The 12,908-nt window shown below is 40.2% G+C and overlaps 1 protein-coding gene across 3 annotated transcripts in view; it reads left to right on the top strand.

The window, feature by feature from the left end:
- LOC128876968 (uncharacterized) overlaps window positions 1-12,908 on the top strand; it is a 321,109-nt gene that overhangs the window by 134,884 nt on the left and 173,317 nt on the right. The gene's annotated exons all lie outside the window — the stretch shown is intronic.

The raw sequence follows: 12,908 nt of genomic DNA, 5'->3' as shown, positions 1-12,908 counted from the left end.
AAGGAGGCAGTCCAGTTGCCTAGCGTTAACGGAAAGGTGCACGAGGAGTCGTCTACATTGTCCAGCAACTAACGACTTCGTTACAAGAGAAATTCTAACAAGAGATCGGGCACGCCTTTCCGCGGCGTCATAGCGGGCTAAGAAGTTACGTTCTTGTCGGCCGTTCCGCAAACCCGCCTTCCGACGAGCCCTTAACTTCTTTAAGTCTTCATTCCCGAAGGGTCGTAAGGAGAATCGTACGTACCTTTTGCGGTGCTTGTTCCCGCTTAACGAGATGCGTGTTCTCGCACTGGGAATATAACCGGCTGCTCCGAACTCTTTCTTACGGATCGGTGTTTTGCTATTCTCTCAGCCTGCCACGGATCCTGCACTCGCTTAGGTTTGTTTGAATATCCGAGATTATACGAGGTGTTCCTGAGAAACTATCCAAAATCGACACAAAGAAATTTTTGTATAGCAAACGAAGGGTTTCCCTAAAGGGGATTTAAGCGTTTGTTTTCTAATACTTTGCAGTTGAGTTTTTCATAGGTGTAGTATGTAATTGTAATTAGTAATTGTTCTTCGTGTGTAAGAGGCGTCCTTCGTTCAGAAATATTCAAGTGATACTTCAAATAGTAATTTCAATGTTTGAAATAGTCGAAATTATAGTTATGTGCTTTAACATCCACCTTATTCGTTTAATTTAATCCACCTATTTTTGAAACTTAAACGCTCCTATCTGAACTGAGATTTGGGTCAAATAAAGACCTCGAGCTTTGCTCAAAATTTTAAATTATTATTTTGGGTCTTCTTATAAATGCTACTCTACGAGAGAAGTCTAGAAGCTGTAGAATCCCTGGACCAAGTGTGTTGAAATTCGAGGAGTCAGTAAAAGAGAACTCGAGTCGCTTTTACATTGTTCTCATTGTCTAACTGTAAGATTTTTGATTTTTTAATAGATTGATAGTTGCAGCATTTTCCAATTTCCTACAATAATCAAGGTGCTACTGTACTTCCGACTGGCGAGGCAATAGAGCAATCGTATCACTGATAATAGAGTAATTTATTATACAACAAGCAACAGCTTGGATGGTGAATAGGGTAATAAATGCTGACACCTAAAACAGACCATTCGCTCTCGACGCTGAACAACAATGTTACACTGTCGAAAGTGGAAGCGTGTTAACCTTTTGTCGACTGGATGAAGCCTACTGAAAGCTGAATTGCTCGTACCCTTTGAACTTTATTGCTACGAGTATCGTTCGTGTTGTACTATTGTGTACCGATTGTAAGTGCGACAATAGTGGATTAGAAAGTAGTAAAAGTATGTTATTGTGTTAACGTCTTGCGCTATGAGAAATTTTTTTTTAATTATTAGCAATTTCTAGACAATTTTGTAAGACCTCACGAAATTAATTTATATAAATGTATGCAACATCAGCGAATACAATATATTACAATACTTAAATATATAAGTGAATGTTTGTTTGACTAATCTATCTCTAATTTTACTTTACACTTTACACTTTACAAGTTCGCAGCCATTAACTCGATATTATTCGCGACGAAGGATTGTTCGTCACGAATACTCACACTCGCAACAGCGAAGCGATAATCTGAATACAAACTACCCCCTGGCAGCGAAAGGGTTAAACAATAACGGGCAATCGATCACGGAGTCGAACGTAGAAATGGAATTAAATCGAAAGGGCTCTTCAGGCCGTGCAGGCAGAGAGGTCAGAGCTTGGTTGTCGCTTCATACCTGAAGAAACACAGCCGTGTTGCGTTTATCGCTCTTTCTACGGCGGTGCTTGAATATTCAGTGGTTTCGCGGCTCAGGGGGAACCGGGAACGTGAATGGTGAAAGGGCTGCGCGAAGGAAATCCAGAGGCAGGAGGGATAAGCCGGCTAGAATCTGGTGTACATCCCCGTTTAGCAATTAGCATCTTGTATTTCGAAGCCGGAGTTTCCTCCGGACGGAGCCGCAGGAAGAAAGCCAGGGCTGAGTCACCGGAGTCGGGCTCCCTCTTTGCTTTCCTGCCAGCCGTCTGAATATTGTTAGCATCGGTGAATTTAATTCGGTGGTCGTAATTTAGCGGGCATTAGTGATGTTCCACGTCGAAATTCCGCCCTCCACTCGCGGCACGATTAATTTCTACTTGAACTTTGTTTGCCTCGACAGAGGAGTTTCGCGCTTCTTCTCCGGTACCTTTGTTTTTGCCTGATACGAGGACGAACTTGGCAGAAACGCTTTGGGAACCGTAACGCTTCGACGTTGTGATTCGTGGGACCGAGTGCTGTTATCTTCAAACTTGCGCAGTTTAGGAAACTGGAGATATTACCGGGCGGTAATGAGCGCACTGCGGGAGAACCTCTTCCAGAGCGCTTAGTTTCAGAGGCTGCTTAGGAAGATCGGGTCATCTTTGGGAATTTTTGGGAAGAGAATACAGCGAAATGAATCTCTGCTCGAATTTACGTTCAAGTTGTTGCGAGAGTCTTGAATTTATCAATTTATTTTTACGACACGTTGCGGGAATGTTGTTTATAGTAATTATATGTTTCCTTCAATGAGAAACACAGAAATGGAGGGAATAATGTACAATAATGTACATTTTCATTAATGATAGATATAATTGAATAAAATAAAAAAATTGTTTCTGTTAGTTGGTTCGTTGATTGTCGGGAGAAGACAAAGAACAATTTCTCCACAAACCTAAAGAGAATTCACGAGTCAACGTTGCCCGTAATGCAATGCTCGAATGATTCGCACGGCTTTTTAATAACGAACGCGAAAAAAAAAAACTCGTTACGCTCCGACCACTTTTTCAACCCCTTGATGCCGCCATGGAATAGCTGGGGGAAAAAGCGCGACATTTGGCTTGTCACATGGAATCGATTTCGCGGTTGAAACGCGCTTTTTTCCGTCAGTAGAAATGCCGGCGGAGAAGACCGATCGAGAAAGGGCGTCTGGGGTTTCCAGCTTGAGCTACGACCTCGTTTCCATGAATTGTGAATTACACACGGCTCTGTCACGCGCGCGCACCCCTTGTCCCGGGGCGCACACGATGATTCGGGGGGACATGTATGCGCATACAATGTATAACATTGTATGCTCCCTGAATCAGTTGTCTGCGTGATTTAATCAGCTTGCTTTGTCTAGCCGAAGGTGTTTCCGGCATCGAATTACTTCGTGTTCGCGTAATTCTGGCTGATAACGCTTCGGCTATATCGGCTGCTGTAAAGAACGCGTTATTTAAAATATCTGATGAGTGAATTGGATCGTGTAGGCTCTTTATTTAATCACCTGATTGCTCGGGATAGATGTCGAAGACAGAAATTTTTTCGAGAGAGAATGTTATACATTTTGAATAGTAATATCTTGGAAATAAATTTTTGAAAAGTGTCCGCATTATAGATTGAAACGTTAAGTAATAAATTTGTTGTTTTCTCAAATACAAACACTAAGAAGTCAAGTCTCCGTTCTGTTTAATTTATTCATATTTATTTATTGATTGAGTAGAGCTCTCGATATAAATCGAACATCTTGAAGAATGAATTTCTCGTTTTCGAGACTCCAACCTGTTTGATTTATTCATATTTCTTTATTGGCTGCGAACGACCCTCGTGGATCGAAACGTTAAATTTGTCATCTCCCTTCGCAGTATTGCTCCACAGATAAAAAATTAAGAGTCAAGTCTCCGTCTTGTTTAATTTACGACTGGGAAGAGAGCAATTGTACGCGAGGTAAAACATGCAAAGGTAGTATCGCGGATCGCGAAGTGATCGAATCGTCGAGAGTTTGATTAACGATACAGCGATACTTCCTGTGCGCAGAGGCACGCGCGTTTCCACGGCGTAGAAAGCATGCACAAAAGGTCCCTTTTAAGAATGCTTTCAGCGCTTTTCCCGTTGATGGTGTTCAGGCTCGTTCAAATATTAAAATAAACGAGCGGGAGGAGCGGAAACATGTTCCAGCTTACAAAAGAGATTTTCCACTTTGCCGTGACCCGGGCCACGGGGATGGGAAAAAGGGGTTGAAAGATGGGAGGGTATAAGGTTCCGTGTACTTTCGTCTGCCTTCGTTTCTGGGGCAAAACAAATTTGCAGACAGGAAGACGCAGCGACGCTTCCGTCTAACTGATCGGCGACTCTTCCTCTTCCGGTTGCCAGGAAAAAGGATGATGAATTTCAGAAAAATTTCGCTGCGCTACGCATGCCAAAGGATATTCTCTTTGCGTGTACCTGGTTCAGATATAGGGAGGAACTTATTCGAATAATAGACAGTGATTGGAATCAATATGTAGCAATTCATTCGTTACGTGTATTTCTATTGGACGCTTAAGTTTGTATTTGTTCATTGTAGAATATTTGATTTTTAAGTTCCAATTGTGTTTTTATATAATGCAAACTTAAAAACTAACTTACTGAACTATTCATTTCAAATAAAAAGTGTCTTTATTCGACGAAACAACTTATTTTGAGTAAACCACGTATCTTTTTCCATCGAATGAGTTTACTTCTAATTAATACGTTTATCTGTTATTCGTCGACTAAGTGTAACTCTGTTATATTCAATTGATATACGTTTTAAATCCCTTTAATTCGACGTTTGAAATTTTTATTGGAATAAAGATTTTGCCAATTTCTGACGCGTAGAAGCTGCTCGTGCCCGTACAGATAGAGTCATTTTAACGTTTCTTTTCTTTTGTGTTGCAGGTATGTTCAATGCATTTCTCATCGGGCCGACGCCGGCAGCCTGGCGATCGTGCTATTCTCGCTGCGATCACGTATGTATCCTTGCACGTGTACAGCGTGTCGATATTAATAATGAATGAAGCTGTTGCATATACAGCCCGTCTCGTTCGTTCGAAATTCGCGCATGATTTCGCCCCACCGGCTCCAATCCTTCTCTCCTCCTATTCCACGATTATTATGTGCATATTTCATTTCTTTCGCCGGCCTGGAAAAATATCCCTCCCGTGCAGGGATAACGCAATTACAACTACCGATACCGATTTCTCCGTTCTGTTCCCCGTTTCCGATAAATACGACGGAATAGCGGATTATGCAAAACTTCGTTACGCGAGACGACATTCTATTCCTTGTCAGTTTACGCTTTGCTCGCTACGGCGAAATGTACACTTTCTGCGCAATTTCAAATAATTGCACGAAGAGGAGTTTCTTTAAAATTTTTATTTCGATATAATTCCAATACTCGATATTTTTAAATGACGTTGCTAGAAATAAAACTGAAATCTTATTAGTACATTACTCGAATATTTCCTATGTTTATTTCAAATCATTTCTGATAATAAATAGTAAATCTGTAAAAGATAATATATACCACCACTAAAAATGAAAACATATTAGGAAGTTTCGTCGCTTAGTTCCCACCGTAGCATGCAGCGTCTTGGCTTTCTGTTGAACAACGGTCGTTTAATTTTGGCGAATTCGATTCCCTTATCAGTTTCATCCCTTATTTTCACGGCGCGGAAAATCTAGATGAAACGGAACCGTGGAAAGGGGAATCGCGGACGCGTTGATTTAAAACGATAGAATATAGGCCGTCGGAGGCGGCGGCGAGGAAAGAGGGAAGAAGATTATAAGTGTCGCGTTCCATTTACCACTCTTCTCCTGTTTTATCCAAAGAGGTTTTTACGCTCGAGTCGAGCTCTTCTCAGGCTCGGGGGGCAATATCCATAACAAAATCTGCCGTCCTCCTTGTCTGTTCATTTTTACAGAGGCACGTTAAATAAATCGCCCGTAAAAAAGATGAAATTTCCTTCAAATTCGCGTCAAATTGGCAGAAAAGGTTTCAGGCGCCGATGGTGCTCGACGAGATTTACTGTTGGTCGTTCGGTGTAGTTTTTAAACTCTGCTGTTCTTACGTAAGCTTTACGCTTCTTTTTCGTGCGTTTATATGAATATAGAATATTGAGATGATTATACAGGGCAGGACATACGAAGTCTTAAATAAAGGTCTTAAATAACAATAAAATACTTTCAAAAACGTTGATGATATAAATGATGATTTTGCGTGAAAAGTTGGTCGAGTACCACACACACGAACCTTTTACCCATCTCGCGAGCAAAAATCTCATTTTCGTGGTCTCCCAAACTCCCAGTTCGCGCTGCTACTCAAGAGCGGATCAGCGAGGCGTATCGTTGCCAACGTTCGTTTGTCTTTCCTCTAAGGACACATCGCGGTAAACACTTAAATGAACTAAATAAACAGTCGGCGCAAAAACTACCGCATCCCTTTCCGTTGTTATCCTGCAGGGGGATGATCAAAGTACACCGTCTCCTCGAGCTTTTTAGAAATCGCTTTTATCTCGGGTCCTCTGTCGCCGGAGTCGACGAGCGTCAACCGTATTTGTCCTGGCCGTTTGTCTACGAAGAAGTGGCTTCCACCAGTCAGCCAGAGGTGGTAATACACCGTGGCCCGAGAGCGAACGTTCCGTCGATCTTCTCGGGGTGAAAGTGGACGTCTACGAAAGCTTTTACGAGGGTGTCTCTGTTTTTCTGTTTACGCGCAACGAGAATCGCTCCGAGGAGCCGAGGGATGGCTCTCTACGGATATCCAACCCCGTATCTGTTGTAGTAAATACGAGGGTGATCTGGCCTCTACAATCGGTGTTTTCTGAGCGTTTGTGTTAGGAGGGTGGCGTTGATCAGTGACGCGCAACCCCCGTATACCCTCGTCCCTATTTGGGTAGGATAGATTTGTCTATGTCATCGCTATGTTCGATCCTAATAGGAATTTGAATTCGATTAAATTGCTTTAAATTTTGGAGTAATTTATAATTATTCTCTGTTGGTGTGGTATCCCATTACTTAACCCTTTGTGCTACTATTTGACCATACATTGGTAACGACATTTTATTGGATTTTCAATTGCTACAAAATCTTTATCATCCATTATCTCGAAACTTGATACCACGATCTTACTCGTAGCAATTCATGTTTGGTCTTAAATCTCTGAATTAGACTACTGAAAGTATCGCTAGGGATTAAAACGACTTCACCTTTAATCCAACGACAAGTGAATCATCTTTGGGAATTTTTTAAACAGAAAGTATCAGCAGCATGATTGAGTAATTATTAAACAAGACGTTTCCATCTTTGTAGCTAGTAAATCGATATACAGTGGTGTCTGTGTACTTTCACACTCAACGTAAAGACATGCCTTCTCGGCAACCACTGCACTAAAATGCGACCACTGCACTCTAAAACCATCAATTAAAATTCAATTATAATTTTCATCATTTGCTCCTACAATGACAAAAAAACAAAATTCCTGAATTCGCGAACAATTGACAAATCAGCACACTAGTTTCCGTTAAATAGAATTGGAAATCCGTTTGAAATTTCTATCCACCTGGCGTTCGTATGGTACAGGTGTGGCTATTGAAACAGGATGCCACATGAAAAGTTTGCGAGCAATGACGCAAGGTAGACTTCTGGAGGGCTCGATAGAACGCTAAGTGCATTTGGCCAGCTTCCAACCAAACGACAACCTGCACGGCTTTCCTGGACGTGAAGTCACCGTGGCACAACCCCAACCCCACCCACTCGTCTCCTTTCCTTCTTCGATCCTTCCAGCGTCCAATCCCTTCGAAGTTTTCCCAAACCTTTTTCGCCAGTCTCGTCTACTCGAATTCTCTCTAGCGGTCGTTGATTCCTCGTGGCGTTATTGGAATGTGGGTGAGACACTCGTAGACAGTTGATTTATTAACCCTCCGTCTGCACTCGGGGTCCTTGAAGACCCGAGCTAAATTGCGCATCATCTCGTACAAATTAGGGAGGCCTATGTATAGACATTGTCACGCGTGAGTTCGCACTTTGGCTTTTCTCCATTAAATTATCAGCAGTCTTACCCTTAACAGGATTCGATCATTCATCACGTTTACGAATAACAAACAAAGAAGCTTCCAATAAAAAAATAACGCGGATCGTCATTATGGGTGTGTCTTCTTCCCATCTTCTCGTGTAGCATCTCCGTAATAATTTTTCTGTCGTATATTAGCTTTTTAAACAAATGTTTTAAGAAGATTCTCCTTCCTATGCGTTCAAATATTTCATCAACAGTTTGGTATAGAGATTACGTGTTATAAATTTAAACCTTCTAAATACATAGCACGATATGATGCCTCTTCAAAAAATATTTTGTATAATTATATTCAATAGGTTGCTCGATGCAAAATAATTTTATAATTATCTATTATTCGTACTTCTTTATGTATCTTGCAAATATAAATTAATCCAATGGTTGCTTTACAAATAATAATCATAATATGTGGTGATTGTTCAGTCACTTTTATTAAATATGTATCGTTCTGAAACCGTCAGGTTTCTTGACATTTTTAGCACATGTAACTAAAATTGTTGTTATCATGAGGTTAAAATATCTGTTAGGTGTCTCAGGTTGCCAGAAATCTTTATTTGTTTAATTCGAGTCATTGAAATTTCGAGTCAAGGAATCAGCGAAGGTTCAGGATCCGTTTTTCCGTTCACCTGAAGCTTCCATGACAGTTATTCAGGTCCTTGTAGTCGCGCAAGGTCCATCTTTGTAAGAAGCATTCGAGTGAACATTAAGGCGTGCCGCGAAAGGATGCGAAAAAGGTTACTGAGACACATTAGTCTCTGTGGGGGTCAACCAGTGAAAATAAATGGTCCATTACTTCACCGAGAAGCCTATACTACAACGTTCTTCGTATACACCTTCACGTTGCTCGCCTTCGTTCCTCTGGAATTTCACGGGGTAACGATATACAAGCCCGCTCTGAGAATAATAGAACGTAAATACTGCGATGAAACGATAGAACCTGTTACGCCGTTATTATCGGCACCCCTCGTTCCTTGTCCCGCCCCTGCAAGGCCACCCGATCGATGACCATTCCTTCCCTTTTTGTCCTCTCGGTGAAATCCACGCGCAGAAACGAACGATTCAATCGGGAAATACGTGACTCATTGTCTGCTCATTTTCTTCTTTTCTGTCTGACCCCATTGGGACTATTTTACTGCGCATTTAGGAAACAATACGTGTACAGGAACCCTTGTTATTGAATCTTCCTATAAAATAGAAGTGAAAATAAGCAGAATGAATAGTGCTAATAAGCATATTTCCTTTTTCTTACTGTATCAGGTTATATGAAGTACTTTTTTCCGCTTGGGTGCAGTAGAATATTACTCCAACCATCATCGGTTTCATCGGTCATAATGATAGCATATGCATATGGGGTTGAATTTCATCCGTCAGTAACAATACAAGCACATATATTCAAGAAAACCGTAAAAATAAAAATCCAAAAGCAAACAATCCAAAGTTGCTGAGTAAATATATAATAAATAAATATAAATTTTACAATTATCACTGCATTTTTGGGAAAGTAGTTTTATTCAAATAGTGAGGTTCTGACAATGAAAACGAGCCCAAAGTATACGCGTTTGGTGCGTTATATTGCTAACGTTATATTATCACGGATATATAATTAAGATAAAATTAGTGACATTTTCCCAATAAAAGCGAGAGTCCAAATGCGACTAATTTTTCATCTGGTACCAATGAAGTTTTATTGAAACAATTTTAATTAAACTATAACAACCAGATGGGAGATCGTTATTACCGGTCAATAACTCACCCTGTACGTATCGAAGAACTTAATCTGTCCAAACAGCTTGAAACCGCGAACTGCAACTTCTTTTCGTCGTTACTTTGGTCCACCAATCGATTCGCAGATTCGTCGCATTCCTCGAAAAGAAAGATCGCGTACCTGGCCGGCTCAGTTGGCCAGACATCGGCTAAAAATCGACGAGCTTGTCGTTTCGTCCTCCAGTGGTAGTGAAATTAATCGGCGAAGCTGGCCGACGCGTGCCTGGAATCACTTTCGCGAGCCTTTTCGTCCACGAACCAGTCGAACTGGGGAGTCTCCGTCGAGATGGTACCTGGTCACGAGGATTCTTTCCAAAGTAGGGGCCAATCGGAGCAAGGACGAAGGTCCTTCGTGTTTGTCTCTTCTTTTTGTAACTCCTGTTAAACGTAGGTATACTTCGACTCGGATTTCTGCGACTCGATTGGCCCCTAAGCGAGCAGAACTGGGGAATAGTAACAATGTTCATCTTCTCAACTGCATGTTCCATAGCACGTGACCTCCATACCGGGTCATGGACTGTGAGCGTGTTAACTTCAACGTTTAGCTCAATGCGAAAGAAAGTAATTTTTATTCGCTCATCAACTGTCTTTAGATTGTTTGCTTTTAGATTTTTATTTTTATGGTTTTCTTGAATATAGTACGATTCAACCTGACCGTAGTTGAACATTTTCTCGTTGAAACGTTTTAATAAAAATACTTTGGAAGATATCAAGTCGCGATTATTTTGCATCGAGCAACTATCGAAGTAATTTGTGTTTGTAAAATATTTTGAGAGATACAAGTGGTCGAAACATGTTAATAAAAGTGCTTGAAGAATCGCCATATTACGATTATTGTCTATAAAGCGATCGTTGAATTTATTTGTATTTGAAAAATAGATAAAAAAAAAATACGATTTATCCATAATTATAAAATTATTTTGAATCGAGCAACCTATTGAATTTAATTATATTTGTTATATTATGCTACGTTGCACCAAGAATCCCTTGAATCTATTCATATTCGCAAGGTAGACCGAAAGATACAAATGATTAAGGATGCTTGGGGGAGACATCATGTTATGATTATTGTCCTCTTCTAATTTACTTCATCACAACTCGCTTAACGATTTCCTATTCGATTGTATTACGTAGCAATTTACGTTCGAACTTGAACAAATTGTCGGGGTGACGTCGCTGGAAGAAACGCTGCTACCGGAGATTAATTAATTAGACAGGCAATTCATCAGCGGTACCATTTCCCGGAAAAAATTCGAACGTCAACGAACGATGCCTGGTAAATTAAAGTACGTCGGGGGAGGGGGGGGGGGGGGGGGCGGGTCGGTTCCGCCTGCCGTGGTTTGAGTTATTTATCGCCGTCAATTACGTAAACGTTCTGCGCGAAGATAGCCGAAGAACGAGCTTTTTCTAACGGAGAACGGAATCCGTCGTTTTAAAAACGACGCCTTCCATTGCTCGTGATTGACGTCTCGCAATGGCCTCAATGAAAAACGAAATGTTTTGCATGGAATATGGTATCTACAGTAATTTACATCTTCGTATGGATCGAGCCTCGCGATACGTGCTGTATTATTCATTATCTCAACTTCATTTCGCATGAATTATTTTCAATTTTTATTTTCAATACTTTTGAATTTGATGTTTCATAATTACTAGTTTTTCTAATTTATGTGCATCATATGAAAATGATTATTCACCGTTTCGTATCTATTTCAGTCTTAACTACTTCACGTTAGTTGATGAGTTGTTTGCCGAGTCTATGTTGAACAGTGGCAATTGTATTGTTGTATGTAAATATTTATGTTTCTTCAAAAGAAATTTCCTTTTTTGTGGAAACTATTTATTGATATATATTTTTGACAACATTTTAAGTGGCTTATTCGATGTTAGAATTGAAATACAATACCTCTTACTCATCCAAGTCAAATGCACTCATTTTAAACCACCAAATTAATAAAATCAGACTACTTACATCAACTTAAATTATTACTTTCCATTTTTTGTAATTTTGACATTGTCGAATATAGCCTTTCTTTTACAAAAAAGAAATTAAAAAGTAAAAAATGAAATTAAAAGAAACCATGCCTATAGAAGTACTTTATATTAGAGACAGGATTGTGAATTAGCCACCAGATGGCAAGACTTCTCTGCATCGTTAAATGAAATTCGTTCTTTTAATAACGACGACCTGCATCGGCGTGTGATTGACGTTTCGCGACGTCTCGAATGAAAAACTTGGAAAATGAGGGGAAAAACACAGCAAGAGCCGTGGCTCGAGAACAAAGTGCAGGCACCTGCGTTTATTTCCGACAAGTAGATATCCATTAACACCTTGCAAAGCGTTTCGCATTATCGTCCCAGAAACTACAAGGCTACTTGTGGCGCAAATAAGCTACCGACGCTGATCTTCTTAATGATAATGCTGATACTGACGGGTGACTGGCAGTTTAAACGCGGGAATTCTTTACGTCAAGTTGAATGGAAGAGTATCGGTCATTGTACAATGTACATGCATTTACGCACAAACAAACAAGCTCGTTGATCGCTGTGCGCGAAGGCCTTCCACGCCAGAGTCCCCATTATACGAACTGGTAACGATACGCAATGAATTAATTGGTTGGAATACTAATTCCTCGAATGCTAATTATTTTTTGATAAATAAGAACCTTAAATGGTCAGTGTTTAATTTGTTTTCCGTGATCGGTAGTTCGGCTGAAAAATAAAATTGTAATTGGTGGTTGTTTTCAGCAAATAGAATAGTTTTCTCGATAAATAAGGAATTCTCTGCTACTGGTTTTTTTTGTATCTTGAAGTATTTATGAAAGTAAGGAGGAGGATTAATACGTTTTCATTTGCTAAGGTGGTCAGGAATGTATAAAAGTTTGCGTTGGGTTAATTAAAATGATCCTGGTGTTTACATTGAAATTTAGTAAAAGTACACGTAGGTATTTGTGGATTCTGGATTTGGAAAATGAATTGCACGAATGATACCAGGGAATATGTACCATTTTATTCGTTTCATATGTCATTGGACGAAGATCCAAACTCGTCACAATACATTCTACAATGTTCACTGGATTCTAAATTTTAGACGAAACTTTACGAAGCAAAGTTTTGTCACCATTTTATCACTTTTTCACAACTATTAATTCTATAGAGTTAATCGGTTTCGCACATGAACGGCTCAAATGGCCCCGGAGAGTGGCATTTTTCCGTCAAACAAATAGAGGAAAAGTTTTCGGTCCGGTAAGTTTTGGAAAACACGGATCGCGTGGTA

This window comes from Hylaeus volcanicus, chromosome 5, assembly GCF_026283585.1.
Source record: "Hylaeus volcanicus isolate JK05 chromosome 5, UHH_iyHylVolc1.0_haploid, whole genome shotgun sequence".
Taxonomy (NCBI): domain Eukaryota; kingdom Metazoa; phylum Arthropoda; class Insecta; order Hymenoptera; family Colletidae; genus Hylaeus; species Hylaeus volcanicus.
This window is presented reverse-complemented; position numbering and strand designations above follow the sequence as displayed.